Below are 9,230 nucleotides of genomic sequence, written 5' to 3' on the forward strand. Positions count from 1 at the left end.
AGTGAAGGGTTAGTGGTCGTAAGGGAGGGAGTCAGCGTTGCTGAGCATCGTTCTGTGTGGCAAAGACAGCAAGAAACGACACAGACACTATCAGATCATGCATTTAAGAGCGGGTGCATTGGAGAGGAGCAAGCAATATGAGAAACCCCCTAGGCAGGACCTCTGCTAAACCTCCGGCTGTGGCCAAGCCCCTGGGAGCAGTTAAGCACATCTCCTCTCACAGCCCCCCATGAGGAAGACTGGTAGCCACACACCATCTTGTATGCTTCCTGCCACACATTTGAGGGACAGAGATGCCCCCCTAGAAGCCGCAAAGTAGGGTAGATGTACGGCATGAGCCATTTAACAGACATAGCTTCTTGATTGAAAAGAATGTGAGAATGAGATGATGCTCATCGTGACCTACCAGAGCAGAATCAGCTTTGCACAGACCTGCACAGGGTCTATGCCCTACTGCTCTTGCACACTCCCGAAGCGTATTCTTAGTGAAGTTCTGATTTCTCATTTCCTGGTAACCACAGACCAGAGTCTCTAGATAGAAGCCAAGGCAAGAAAAAAATTTCTTGCTGGCACTAACGTACATACAGCATTCTGTTAGGAGAAACACGATCTTTGTGATTTAAGGAGAACTGCAGTTCTAGAAGCAGCCATGAGATCAGGCCAGTGCAGTGTGAGACTGATTAAGTGATTTACATAAATTATCACTGAACCTTGCAGAAACTCACGTGATAGAGCTGCTAATGGTAGCTTTGGTCCAGACAGCAGAGGCTAAGGAAGCGTTTGTGAACAGAAAGAAGTTTGATGCTAGCACTAAGCCCCTCATCAGAAAGAGGCATAAAAGAGCAGGTGGCTTTGCACCTTCGTCTTTCACAAGAGGACAGAAAAAGTTTTTCAGAATCCTAATTCAAGCAACCACACACGCAGTCAGGTAACTCTGCACCTTCCTGTCTACAAATGTTTCTGGAAAGCTACGAGCAAAGAGGAGTCTTTCCTTAACAAAACATGGATTGCTAGCTTTCCCTTCCGTAAGGCATCACGGATGCACAGCACGGGAGTTCTTTTCCTGAAAGTACATGCATCCTACTAATCGGTTTTATTTAGTGATGCATTTCAGTTTAATGGCACGACAAACATGTACTGATAAGAAAAAAATTCCATCAGCCAGGGGAAAAACAGCTGTCAAGTCACCTGGGGAGAGAAAGAAGAGTTTTTTCTCCGTAACACCTTGCATACTGAACTCAGACCAGGGATCAGCGCTACAATGGGTTTACTCTGCTGGAAAACTGTGGTTCTCGATACCCAAATGAAATCATAAATTTCCTTTCCAAGGAGCCTCCAAATGGCTCCCCCACCCTGGAGCTGTCCTCACAAAGCAGCTCAGACAGCAAAAGCTTCAGAAAGGCCCAGTGGAACTTTCACAGAGGAAAGCTGGAAGGCAGAAGGGGTCAGGAGTGTCTCAGAAGAATGAGTCTGGCTGTCATTTTGAATCGCAGAGATCTTTGTAAAACACAAGTATGACCAGACTGTCCTGTTCCTAGTCTGGAGGTGGGTGAGAAAGCCGGTGTTTGGCCAGTCTGCACCGGCAACAGGCAGGCAATTAAAACAACCTTCTTCCCTTCAGCAGGTCTGGACAGTGCCATCTCTTCCTTTTCATTTTCCTGGGTGGATAACTCCAAATGGATTCAACCACATTTAGCAGCTCCAGTTTAAAAGCAGGTAGGTAACTGAAGCGTAATGCCATGCTATCGGTTCCAGCAGAGCATTTTGTTCTCTGTTTCAAGGAACATTTACACTTTTTTCCATAGATATTCCATGGTTCCAGGCAGGACTCTCTCTTGAGGTGTTCAGTGAGTGCCAGGTCCATACTCCAGATAAAACTGTATGCCAGCACCTATCCATTATCGCTCGGTTAGACAGGGGCATGCCCACCCAACCATCTGCATACAATCTCCAGGTGAGGCAGAAGAGACAAGCAGGAAAAAAAAAAAAAAAAAAAAACCCCCCCAAAAAAAAAAAAAGCCTCTCCAGGAATGGTATTAACCACATCCATCCCTCTGGTGGCACAGCACAGAGGTCTTCGAGAGCCCAGGATTCAGCTTCATCATCTTAAACTGTCTTCTACTGCTAGACAGGAACATGGCTTGGAAGAACAAGGACTCCGTGCTCTTGGCTTGGAAGAATCCTGGTGTAATTTAGGGATTAGTCACTGTGGGAAGCAACGGGATGCTGAGCTAACAGGAGAGTCAGCTGCACTCTAAGCTTTACAGCTGCAAGCGTCACTTTTGCTTATTCCACTTTGCCAGCAGAATTGGGAGATAAAGGCTCTTTTCTTTGCTGAACACTCAAGACTGTCTTAAGAGCCACAATATCAGCAGAAAGCAAGGCCCGTGCACTCAGTATTGCAAGATTTGTGACTGCTGTCGTTTAACCCCAGCCGGCAACTAAGCACCACCACAGGCACTCATTCACTCCCGCCCGGCAGGAGTGACTTGAGCAGACAAACGCCATCACTCCCAATGTTCCTCCTCCTTCCCCCAGCTTTGCATACTGAGCGTGACACCATATGGTGTGGGGTACCCCTGGGGTCAGCTGGGGTCAGCTGTCCTGGCTGTGTCCCCTCCCAGCCCCTTGTGCCCCCCAGCCCCTTGCTGGTGGGATGGGGGGAGGCAGAAAAGGCCTTGGCTCTGTGTGAGCCCTCATCCCGGTGTTACCAACCCTGTCTCCAGCACAAATCCAAAACACAGCCCCATCAAACACAGCCCCCTACCAACTACTATGAATAAAATTAGGTCTACCTCAGCCAAATCCAGCACGGCAGCAATACAGTCTGAACGCAGGAACCAGAGTACTTTACCCATCTGCTGCAGTCTCCGTACAAGCAGGGATCTCAGGAAGAGCCATGATCAAAGCAAGTGGATTTCTACAGTGCCAGCTCAGCCTGACCTATCTTGTAATGGTACGGATTCCTCTTTGAATTCCTTCTTGCGTTCCTACAAGGAGCAAGGTTTAAGGCCCAGAGAAGGACATTATTGCCAAAACAAAGCAGTCACCTTAAGCTTATCAGTAGCTGCGATGCACTCAGGTAGAGCAGAGCTAATCGGCCCCATGCCTCACGCCAAAGGGAGGAGCAGCTTACATTTAGGGCACTCACTGCTACTGCTTTCCTTTGCTAAATTCAGGTAAGATACACATGGCTGCAACTCAAAACCTCCACCAAAAAGAAGGGTGAGTGGGGAGAACATCCCCATTTAAAACTGTCAACGTAGCTTGCAAATTCAAGCAGAGACTGCTTTGGCGTGAGCTTGAGTAGCGTATACAGAAGGTCGGTGGCCAAGTCCAGACGCAATCTATAAACCACAGCAAAGAGGAAAGCTGCTGGTGGAGTCCAGCTCTTGCCTCTCTCTGTACAGGCGCATTCTTTCCTAGGGCTTGCAAACTCTGCTTTGCATGGGGCAAGAGCACGTACCTTGGGAAGGGGACAAACTCAAAAGGATTTTCTTGTCGGGAAGGTAACTTTCCTTCTATTCTCGTAGCGTTACAGCTACTAGCATAACGCAGCAATAGTGCTTTTCCACATCGCTGGTCTCCAAGTACAATATAGAAAACCACGTCAGCCCCTCGGCACACTAATGGAGCTAGAAATAGCTCTTCTCTGAACAGCACTGACACTTATTCTGTTGCACTTCTTACAGTAAAGTTTTAACCCATCTATCCTGCTAAGTCACTCCACCTTCAGGGAGAGCACTTAGCACCCAGTGCACCCTCCAAGGCTAACCGCACGCTGGGAAGGTACTACCACCTCCTGGGGCTCTCCAGGCTCAGGGTGCCTAAGCTGCTGCTGCAAATAACGTCCCGTAATGGCTCCCCGGAGCAGTACAGAAAAGGCTGAGGCGCCAGAGCTGATGCCATCCAGCCACCATATAACCCAGCCCCTTGGTGGCTGTTTCCATCTGTACGCACGGTCATTGTCACTCTCCGCAACGTGTGCTTTACTCTGCTGTTCTCCCCTCTCCTGGTTTCGGCTGGGGTAGAGTTGATTTTCTTCATAGAGGCTGGCATAGCACTGTGTTTTGGATTCAGTACCAGAGGAATGTTGATAACACAACGATGGTTTTGGTTGTTGCTGGGTAGTGCTTAGACTGGCCAAGGACTTCTCAGCTCTCAGCTCTGCCAGGGGCACAAGGAGCTGGGAGGGGGCACAGCCAGGACAGCTGACCTCAACTGGCCCAAAGGCTATTCCAGACCATATGATGTCATGCCCAGTACAGAAACTGGGGTAAGAAGAAGGAAGGGGAGGGTGTTGGGAGTGATGGTATCTGTCTTCCCAAGTCACCACTACTCATAATGGAGCCCGGCTGTTCTGGGGATGGCTGAGCACCCGCCTGCCGGCGGGAACCAGGGAATGAATTCCTTGCTTTGCCTGTGCATGCAGCTTTTGCTCTCACTATTAAACTGTCTTTATCTCAACCCACGAGCTTTCTCACTTCTACCCTTCCAATTCTCTCCCCCACCCCACTGTGGGGGGATGTCAGCGAGCGGCTGGGTGGGCCTGCGTTGCCAGCCAGGGTTAAACCACGACAACCCCTCACTGTGCTATTATCGTACCCAGGGTAGAGATGAGAAACCTCGGAGTCCCAGGGCAGCGTGCTAGCCACCGGCCACCACCTTTCTCCTCTCGAAGGGAGAGGTGCCTGCTTTAAGCTGAGTGTGGAGGACTGAGTTCCCGGCTTTGAGCTCCGCTTCGTGCTCCGGAACAGACGGGGCCCCCCAACGCCTGGGCCGACGGGGCCCCATGGTCCCATCCTCCTCTCGAACACCGGCCAGCCGCCACGTGCCCTGGGGACCGGAGGCCATCTCGCAGCAGGCCACGCCGTAACACCACTCAGCTCCGTGAAGGATGCCAGCACGGCCTTGCTGACAGCAGTGTCGCAACACGTTGATCCAGAGGTACCAAACAATGTAAATCTGGGCGCTTTGAGTAATTCGTACAGAAAAATCTGAACAAACCATGAACAGAACAGACACTTTCTTGGAAGAGTGTCATAAGCCAGAGCAGGTAAGATGCAGAGCAATAGCTCTTGAGGTCCTTTCTTGGCCGTAAATAGTTACAGCCCCAGGCAAGCCTGCAGATGCTGTCTGCTCACCCGCACTCCTTTTAGCAGCTGACAGGGCTCCTGGCTGCCCCCCCCTTAAGGTGTCTGATCACACTTTTTACCCCCCCTACACTTTCTGTCTGACCCAAGTAAGAACACAACAGGCGGGGATAGGGTAATGCAGCTGCAGCACTTTTACCTTCAAGCGGTAAAGCAGCTTTGAGATGTCTTGCTGCAGTTTCTTGTTCTCGGAAGCCTTGGGCGAAAGGCAGCCAGCAGCCAGGGAGCAGGACCCCTCCTGAGTCCCTCAGCACTTCCTAGCAAAAAGTAAAAGCTGTGTTACTTAGTGGAACATTTAAGAACACATCAGTTGAAGTTTCTCCTAACAACTATCATGCCCTTCTCTGGACTTCACAGAAACACCGGCCGGTGTATCCGCCTATTGGGCAAAAGCTGTAAATGCCTGCGTCAAGATTTCTCTGTTACAAGGTAATTGCATGGGTTATTTCAAGCAGCGTTCACACCACACTGTCAGCAGAATACAACAGTTTTCTGAAATAATTATGTTTTTACAGAGAGAACGTTAAGCAATTTTGACCCACTCATCTCCGACGAAGGCTCCAGTTCTGTGGAGAGGAACAGAGCAGGCTTCACAGCCAGGCAAAACTTGACTTAGCTGTAGCACAGCTTATTTTTAAGCAGCTTTCGGAATTGAGGTGGGGTTTGAGGGCTGGGGAGGAGATGTTGAGCAGAAGACTTGTTTAAATACTGTATATTTTTGTGAACAGATTTTAACCTAGTTTTTCTTTATTCTGGATATTTATCGTTCTGTTTTAACAGAAAAGGGAGAAGAAAAAAATTGACTAAACCAGCTTGTCCCCTCAAAAACACTACTTCTAAAAAGTTATTTCTTCTCTGTTGTGAGAAGAAACCCATACAACATCTTTATTGCCTTACGTCCCTACAGCATCCAGGCTTGGGCAACACACACACGGACAGCAAATACGCGTGCTTACATGCGTATGTATTTGACTCTTTCCTGCTCATGGTTTTTGATAAATTTACTCAGCTTGGAAAAAGGAGCAGGCACCCCCAAAGCACGAAGCTCCTACAAGGTGGTGAAGCAGGAGGCAAGAACAGGAAAGAACTTCCTAGTACTGCTATGAAGGATAAGGGCATAGGAGAAAGGCACAGCAGCAAGGCTGGCTCAGCTCCTAGAGCTGCCTGCTCCATCAGCCATACCTGCTTTCACACCTGCGTGCTTCAGGCTTTCAAGCAGCGTTCACACCACACTGTCAGCAGAATACAACAGTTTTCTGAAATAATTATGTTTTTACAGAGAGAACGTTAAGCAATTTTGACCCACTCATCTCCGACGAAGGCTCCAGTTCTGTGGAGAGGAACAGAGCAGGCTTCACAGCCAGGCAAAACTTGACTTAGCTGTAGCACAGCTTATTTTTAAGCAGCTTTCGGAATTGAGGTGGGGTTTGAGGGCTGGGGAGGAGATGTTGAGCAGAAGACTTGTTTAAATACTGTATATTTTTGTGAACAGATTTTAACCTAGTTTTTCTTTATTCTGGATATTTATCGTTCTGTTTTAACAGAAAAGGGAGAAGAAAAAAATTGACTAAACCAGCTTGTCCCCTCAAAAACACTACTTCTAAAAAGTTATTTCTTCTCTGTTGTGAGAAGAAACCCATACAACATCTTTATTGCCTTACGTCCCTACAGCATCCAGGCTTGGGCAACACACACACGGACAGCAAATACGCGTGCTTACATGCGTATGTATTTGACTCTTTCCTGCTCATGGTTTTTGATAAATTTACTCAGCTTGGAAAAAGGAGCAGGCACCCCCAAAGCACGAAGCTCCTACAAGGTGGTGAAGCAGGAGGCAAGAACAGGAAAGAACTTCCTAGTACTGCTATGAAGGATAAGGGCATAGGAGAAAGGCACAGCAGCAAGGCTGGCTCAGCTCCTAGAGCTGCCTGCTCCATCAGCCATTTCTGCTTTCATGCCGGCCTGCTTCAGGAACAAGGTAATGCTCCGTATTACCCTGACAGTCCCCAGAGGAGCCACCTGCTTACGCCGGTGGCCAGAGTCAGGAGACAACACAGTCTGGCCCAAGGCTCCCCTTCCCACAGACCTGCTTCCCTGGGCCAGGTGAAAGCTTTAACCCTAGATAGCAAGCGACAGACCTTTGGTAGGCCTGGGCACTCCACCGTGTAATTAACACTCTGCTGCTTTCCTCTAGCCAAAGAATTTCTTCCTTTGCACTTGCTTAGCTGGTTTTTTTTAAACACAGATCTCTCAGAGGCAGGGACTGGGTTTCTTTCCATGGAGGTGCAGCTCTTAGCGCAATGTGCAGGTAGCTTCTGGGTGCTGAAGCAACAATTTTATAGATATATGTAGACACACGCACGCAACTTGCAGTATGATTGTTCCATAGTCACAATTGCTAATGTTAAAAAAAATAACAAAAAAAAGACCACTGGACTGCTAGGAATACAGAACTGCCTGAAAAACAGGGGAACAAGGGGAGTAAGAATACACTTCTATTTTCCTTTGGCTCCACTGATATATTCTGGGAATCAAATGGAGGTAGCAATGGCCACAAACACACCATCTACAGCCATGGAGAAGTCAGGGAAGCCTGCTTCCCCAGGGTCAGCAATTTGTTTCTGCATTCTTTTGAGCACATCAGCAATCCACTCCATGCACAAAAAAAGTCACAGAAATCACTGCTTCACAACAGAGCAATCCCCTCCAGCCCTATACATACAACTTGCCCAAACCAAAGCAACCAGCTACTGACCCCTACATGGTTTCTTCTAAGTGGCAACTAGGCCACAATTCCCATACAACCTCTCCTGCCTGTCCGTGGACCCTGCTGCTGTAAGGCAGGCTGCCCACGGGGCCCAAATGAGGAAGAACACGAGCCTACATTGGAATCTGTCCTGTCTCCCATGCTTCTGGGCCAGCTCTAAAACAGCTGGCCAGCTTCTGCAATTTAAGATGGCCATGCCATGCTAGCCCCACGTGCTGATCACCCTTATTAAAGACTTTCCCTAAATTAAGCTGACAAAACAAGTTCATTGCTGCTCCTCCTTGCAGTCATCAGCAGCTCCATGTCACTCATCCCAACACTGTATCACCCTAAGGTCTACGCATGAAGTTAGCGAGAGGACTTTTTGGTGTACGTTCAGACTTGGCACATTAATTAACGTAAACATTTTTGGGTGAGACTTCAGCCCTCTTGCCTGATGCCAAGAATGAAACGATGTGGCTAAAGGAATGGGTCTGCATGACAGGAGGTGGAGAGCTGGGCCATTGGGGTGAAACGATTCCCAGGTAACGTACACAGGGACTCACAACTTACCCCGCTACGGGGCGATTTGCACACGTGCGAACAGGGAACGGTTCACCCCTTGGTCCTCGCTGCAGCAGAGCTCTGCTCTCCTTCCTTTCCCACCTCATGAGGAAACTTTGATTCCTCTGTCTGCTCCTGTATCTCCTAAGCCAAGGCATTGTGCTGGAGTAGGGGCGTTTATGAGACAAGATGATTGCATTTTGTGGGGCTAGAAGACTGCTCCTGCAGCTGTAAACTCAAAACACTCAAGCAATCCAGGGATCTGACGGGTAAGACCTTTGTTGAAATCTGTCCAGCTGAGACACAGTCCATTTAAATATGAAGATGTTATCTCAGTAGAGGGGTATTTGATACCGGTCCCCTAGCTAACTGATTTTTTCACTCAAGTACCTCAAGGCGCTGGATGGTTGGACCAGGGAGCGGGGAACGCAGCGGCACAGGTCACCAGGTTGCTCCTCTTGCTATAGCTCTTCAAAGAAACACCCCACGGAAAGCACCTGCACAGGCGGCAACGCCAGTGCTTGGTAGAGTTGTGTCCGTTGCCTTAACTCTGGGGCGGCAAATTCACGCCTGGTTTCGAAGCTGACGGGCAACAGAGGCTGTAAGAATTTTTTTTTTTTTTTCCTTTGAAAACGTGAATCAGCCGCTGGCATTCAAGCAGGTGGCGAAAAACTCAACCCCACGCAGCGAGGCCTGGGAAGAGGGCGATTAAAAAAGCCCTCATCTGCCCGCCCCTCGCCGTGTTTGCTCTGCCGGCTCCCCTGCCC

At 49.0% G+C, this 9,230-nt stretch overlaps 1 long non-coding RNA gene across 1 annotated transcript in view; it reads right to left on the reverse strand.

Moving 5' to 3' along the window:
- The window catches only part of LOC118452859, a 17,491-nt gene extending 8,267 nt beyond the window's left edge, over window positions 1-9,224 (reverse strand). The window contains exons 1-2 of the long non-coding RNA XR_004842733.1: window positions 8,854-9,224; window positions 5,293-5,410 (exon numbers count right to left, since the gene is read on the reverse strand). This is a non-coding gene — a long non-coding RNA (uncharacterized LOC118452859). The remainder of the gene's footprint in view (window positions 1-5,292; window positions 5,411-8,853) is intronic.
- Window positions 9,225-9,230: the final 6 nt, after the last annotated feature.

The sequence above is a fragment of the Egretta garzetta genome, unplaced genomic scaffold (genome assembly GCF_000687185.1).
Source record: "Egretta garzetta isolate BGI_Z169 unplaced genomic scaffold, ASM68718v1 scaffold448, whole genome shotgun sequence".
Classification (NCBI taxonomy): domain Eukaryota; kingdom Metazoa; phylum Chordata; class Aves; order Pelecaniformes; family Ardeidae; genus Egretta; species Egretta garzetta.